Raw genomic sequence first — 6,000 nt, 5'->3', positions numbered from 1 at the left:
TTGTTAGAGTTTTAGGTTTTGGAGATAAGTTTTAAAAATTTTGTAATTAAAATTTTGAATTAAATATTTTGAAACTGAATTTTTTTAAAAAAATTTTGAAATTAAAATTAAAATTTTGAAATTAAATTAAAGTTAAGATTTTGAGATTAATTTAAGTTTAAAATTTTGAAATTAATTAAAATTAATTTGAGTTTAAGATTAAGATTTTGAAATTAAATTTTAAGTTTAAAAAAAATTTTAAAATTTTGAAATTAATTTTTAAGTTTAAAATTAAAATTTGAAATTAATTTTTAAGTTTAAAATTAAAATTTTGAAATTAATTTTTAAGTTTAAAATTAAAATTTGAAATTAATTTTTAAGTTTAAAATTAAAATTTTGAAATTAATTTTTAAGTTTAAAATTAATTTTTAAGTTTAAAATTAAAATTTTGAAATTAATTTTTAAGTTTAAAATTAAAATTTGAAATTAATTTTTAAGTTTAAAATTAAAATTTTGAAATTAATTTTTAAGTTTAAAATTAAAATTTGAAATTAATTTTTAAGTTAAAATTAAAATTTGAAATTAATTTTTAAGTTTAAAATTAAAATTTGAAATTAATTTTTAAGTTTAAAATTAAAATTTGAAATTAATTTTTAAGTTTAAAATTAAAATTTTGAAATTAATTTTTAAATTTAAAATTAAAATTTGAAATTAATTTTTAAGTTTAAAATTAAAATTTTGAAATTAATTTTTAAGTTAAAATTAAAATTTTGAAATTAATTTTTAAGTTTAAAATTAAAATTTGAAATTAATTTTTAAGTTTAAAATTAAAATTTTGAAATTAATTTTTAAGTTTAAAATTAAAATTTGAAATTAATTTTTAAGTTTAAAATTAAAATTTGAAATTAATTTTTAACTTTAAAATTTAAGTCTTATTCATCTCACCCAATCTATATTATCAATCAGGGAATCCTATGATTTTGTGAGATGAAATTGGTTTGATTACAGAGTTTTGGTTTAACTTGTGTTAGATTCAGACTTAGCTTTGGTTTCCACAAATAGGCATTTTTCGGATAAACTTCTAAGCTTGGTGAGTCACATGGACATCATTAGAAGTAACCAACCTTTCGAGGTTTTCCGAATAGTCCTATTCACGGAACTTAGTACTAAATCTTGGTCTAACTGGTTAGGATTCGTTTAAGGATAGCTTCGGTCAGTTCCACTTGGCCAAATGCACCAGATCGAAGCCATATCTTTCTAGACATGCGATGCCCAAGCTTCCCTAACGTACTATCATCAAAAAACTTCACCAGTACCATGAGTCAAGTTAAACTTGGTCTCTTTTTAACTAATCCTAATTACCCTGCCGGGTTAGTTTGTTTTGGGTTACCCTGTCGGGTAGGTTAGTTTTGGAGGTGCCAGCTATTCTGGAGCCTCCCCCTGAATTATTGGCCATTAATTTAGATTTTGGTTTTAGGCTTGTGTCGATTCTTTTTATAGTTAACTTGGTGATAATTTTGTTGATTTTTAAACTGTTTAGATTTTGAATTTGATTTAGGTTTGTATTTTGGATTTTGGTTTGGTTTATTCACTTTTATATAATGTATTTTTTCTTTAGGTATATAATATTGATTAAGTCCTACTTGCGTGGTCAGACACGCTTTCGGAACCCAAGCTAGATTGGTTGACTTGTATTGGGTTATTAATAATTTGAAGGTTTTATTTGAATTCGACTTATATCCTAGTCCGGTTTTATTATAACATGTTTTTTGATTATTTAGGATTAAGTCTAAATTTTTTGATCTTGTTGTGAATTTTTCTAACATCTCCTTTAAATTGTTTATTTCATTTTTTAATGATAAATTCTCTTCCTCAAGTGTTAGATCTTGAGTTGGATTCGAATTTTTTAATTTTTCCTTGAGGTTTTGATTTTCCTCAAGAAGTGATTTGTTTTCATTTTCTACTTTAGTTAATTTACTATTTAAACAAGAAATGATTCTAAAAAACTTTTTGTTTAAATTAAAATGTACCTCATTCGAGCCTTCGGAAACGAGTACGGACTCTTGTTTCGGGTTCAGACCCGCCTTCATCTTCCGACTCATTTTCTGTTTCGGCATCGCGAGGTGGCTCTGATGTTTCTGCTCTTCTTCCTCCGATTCGTCCGAGGAGTCATCCCACGCTGCTTTGAGTGCCTTCTTTTGGTTGGCTTTGGTTTGTCGAACTTCGGTTTTGGGCATTCTTGTAATGTCCCTTTTGTTGCAGCCAAGCAAGTCACGCTCTTTTGTTCCGGGGAGAGCCGATCTTTGAAGGTCCTTTTGCTGAAGCTCCTCTTTCTCCTGGTGAACATTTTTCTTACCAAGTTCACCAGGTGTTCTTCGTCTTCGGAGTCTTGGTCAGATTCTTCAAATTCAGGCTTGCTTTTCTTTTCTTTGGAGGAACCTGCAAATAGAGCTATACCTTTCTCGGCTCCAGCATTAGTTTGTTCGTGTAATTCTAATTCACAGAAAAGCTCGTCTAATTTTAATTCAGAAAGATTCTTAGAAATTTTGTAGGCATCCACTATTGATGCCCACAAACTATTACGTGGGAAGGCGTTTAATGCGTACCTTATTAAGTCTCTGTTCTCCATCTGGTGGCCTATAGCATGAAGCCCGTTGAGGATGTCCTTGATCCTCGCGTGGAGTTGATTCGCTGTTTCTCCTTCCTGCATTTTTATATTAAAAATTTTATTTAAAAGTAGGTCTCGTTTTGTTACCTTAGCGACGCTCGTTCCCTCGTGCAGCTCGATCAACTTGTCAATCCGCACTGTAGAGTGTTGATCGCTTTATTTTCTGTTGATGCCTTTTTTTTCAGATCTGCTGTCCAGTCTTCAGGATCCACTAGATTCCCGGAGTTGTCCACTGGAGTTTTGTAGGGTCTCGTAATGCTCATCCACTGGTCGAAGTCTGTTTTGAGGTAGACCTCCATGCGCTTCTTCCAGTACGGGAAGTCGTCCCCGTTGAAGAGTGGAGGTCGCACTGTGCTGAATCCTTCTTGTTGGGACATTCTGTGCACAGGTAAATAACCAAAAAATATCCCAAGACTTGGTCTTGGATTAGTAGTGCGGGAAGAAAAAAATAGAAAAAAATCTAGATTCGTGTTGCACTAATTTAAGTTAACGATACACCAGTTTTAGAATTAATTGAAAGAAAAAAAAATTCACCCCCTGTCTGATTGGTGGTTGCACCAAATCAGAGCGGTACCTGCTCTGATACCACTTGTAAGACCGTTAGATTCGATAGAGGAGGGGTGAATATCGATTCAAAAATATCGAGTATAAACGCAGCGGAAAAGTAAAATAGACGCAATGGTTTTACTTCGTTCGGAGCCTGTGACGACTCCTACTCGAAGGCCCGTGGTCCTTGACCACTTTCTTTGGGCAATCACTAGCAATTCGAAATGATGATTACAAAAGAACCGTACAGGGAATGCTAATGAAAACTGAAAACAAATACCGACAAAAAGGGAAAAGAACGGAGCGTAGTGTCGGAGCTTTGTTGGCGTCGCACTGAGCGTCGAGCAGCAAGACCAGCAGTAGAAGAGTTCTCAGCTTGATTGATTGTCCTGAAGCTCCTGCCTGGGGCTTCTTTTATATGCTGTTCCGGGCGCCTGGATTCCTTCCGGGCGCCTGGAATGTGACGTAACTGCTCAAATCGAGATGCTCCACGTGGCGACGACTTGGCTGGATAGAATTCGCCTTCCGGGCGCCCGGACCACCTTGTTCCAGAAAACTCCCTTTTCCTGCAAAACAAAGTTAGTCCGAGGCAAATATACATCCTGTAAAACAAATTGTTAGCACAGTTAAAGTTCAACAGATGGATAAAAAGAGTATGACTTAGATTCCGTCTTTCCGAGACCGGAATCTAGTCACGATCTCGACTTACACATCCGAAATGGATCTAAGCCGGATCGACGCCTAATGTCCCCTTCCCGGGAACGCGTCCTCACAGTCACTCCCCTCCAGTGACTTACCTTACTTACCTACCAGACGTCCGGTCAGCCCGTCGACCCGTCTGGACTTCTCGCCAGCTATCCGGTCAGCCCGTCGACCTAGCTGGACTTCTCGCCAAGCGTCCGGTCAGCCCGTCGACTCGCTTGGACTTCTCGCCAGCTATCCGGTCAGCCCGTCGACCTAGCTGGACTTCGTGCCAGACATCCGGTCAGCCCGTCGACCTGTCTGGACTTCTCCTGCACACTCGATCAAAGTGTCAGACAAAAACAAACTAACTTAACCTGATTTGTCATTCATCAAAACCTGGGTTAAATCGTTAGTGCTAACCGCACCAACAACCACCCCCTAGGACTTTTGCCTGAAGCCATCGACCTGCCAAGACTTTCCGCATAGGGTTACCACCCCCTAGGGTTTTCCCTTTGCCTAACCGCAACTAGGACTTTTCTCCACCTAGGGTTACCACCCCCTAGGACCTAGGGTTACCACCCCCTAGGATTTTCACCTGCCTAACCGCAATTAGGACTTTCCTGAAACACTCATTCAACATGTTAGATAACAGAGAATCTTAACTTTGAATCCCTTTGCCATTATCAAAACTTAGGTTCGATCGTCGGATGCTTCCTGCACCAACAAATTGAACCTTAAGAAATCAACTTGCTGAATTGAAACTTTAAAAATCAAACTTGCTGAATTATCAAAAGAAGGGTTGTCCTATGCTCTAGTAGCGTTGTACGTTTCTGCAGTGAACACAAAGGAAAATTGGACTGGAATAAGCTCCAAAGGGGGTTGTTCTAAGCTCCAAATGGAGCTGTTCTTGTCTGCAAAAATGCACAAAGAAGGAGGTTGTTCTCTGCTACAATTGGAGCTATTCCTTATCTACTGCAAATACCACAGGGAAATGGGACTGTTGGTGCCCCTTTCCTAAGACAAACCAAACTAAACCTGTTGGAAACTTAGAACCTATATAAAGCTTGTTTCGTTTCAAAATCAAATCCCATATCTAGCAACAGGACACTAATTCTTGCTACTACAGAACTTAAAAGGAAGGAAACCAAGAACGCATGCTACTAAAACTTCAATAAAATAGAACCCTAACCAAAAAGGGAACAACATGGCAGCAAACTTCGGAACAAAACAGAACAAATTCGGAACACAAGAATAAGCAGAGTTCAGAATCTAATCCAATCAAAAACCCTTTCCCTCTTCCTTAACAACTCACGGCAGTAAGCCCTAAGCCACAAACTTCACAAAAAAAAAATTCGAAACAAAAGGAAAAGAACCTGGAACTATCCTACTGCAGGTGAGTAGCGACTTACATTGAGTTTTCTTGGTCTTACTACCGGAGAAAGGAACTTCTAGGGTTCGGAGAAACTTCAAATCTCGCGGCTCCTTTGTGTTTCCGAGCTCCCCGCGTCGAGGTGGTCACCCACGGGTGAAGACCGGTCGGAAAAAGCCTTCGCCGGCCGTCGGAGGGAGGAAACCCTAGCTCCTTCGTGTTTTCGCCCGAGAGAAGAACGGCGTCACGCCGCGAGAAGGAGGAGGAAAAGGTTTCGGGTCGGGAGAAATTAGGGCTTGGGAATTTACCTCCTCAACTTATCCCTCTTTATAATCTCCATATTCTGTTAACTTGTTAAATAAATTTTCCTACCTTTTCTAAACAAAACCGATGGCTGGATCACTTGGTCAGCCGGATTTTGACCAACTCTAAGGTCACGGCTTCGATTCCTCAGCCGCGCACTTTTCGTTTCGATTTATTTTCAATGTTCCTAACTATACCTTATATACATTTTATTCCATATATAATTAACAAAACGTTTGCAGACCAGTTGGTTGGCTGAGTTCGTTAAGATCCTTATTGGGTCCGAGGTTCTGGGTTCAAAACCCGGCTTCAACATATGTTATTTTTTTTTCTTTTTTTTTAAACTTCTTTCTCTTGGTAAAAATACCAAACGAACTCCAAAAAATTACGTAAAAATACTCTAAAAATTCCTAAAAATCTCTAGAATTTTTCTATAGCATTTTTAAATATT

Source organism: Zingiber officinale, chromosome 6B, assembly GCF_018446385.1.
Source record: "Zingiber officinale cultivar Zhangliang chromosome 6B, Zo_v1.1, whole genome shotgun sequence".
NCBI lineage: Eukaryota > Viridiplantae > Streptophyta > Magnoliopsida > Zingiberales > Zingiberaceae > Zingiber > Zingiber officinale.
The sequence above is the reverse complement of the archived record's forward strand: the minus strand, read 5'-3'. Positions refer to the sequence as shown.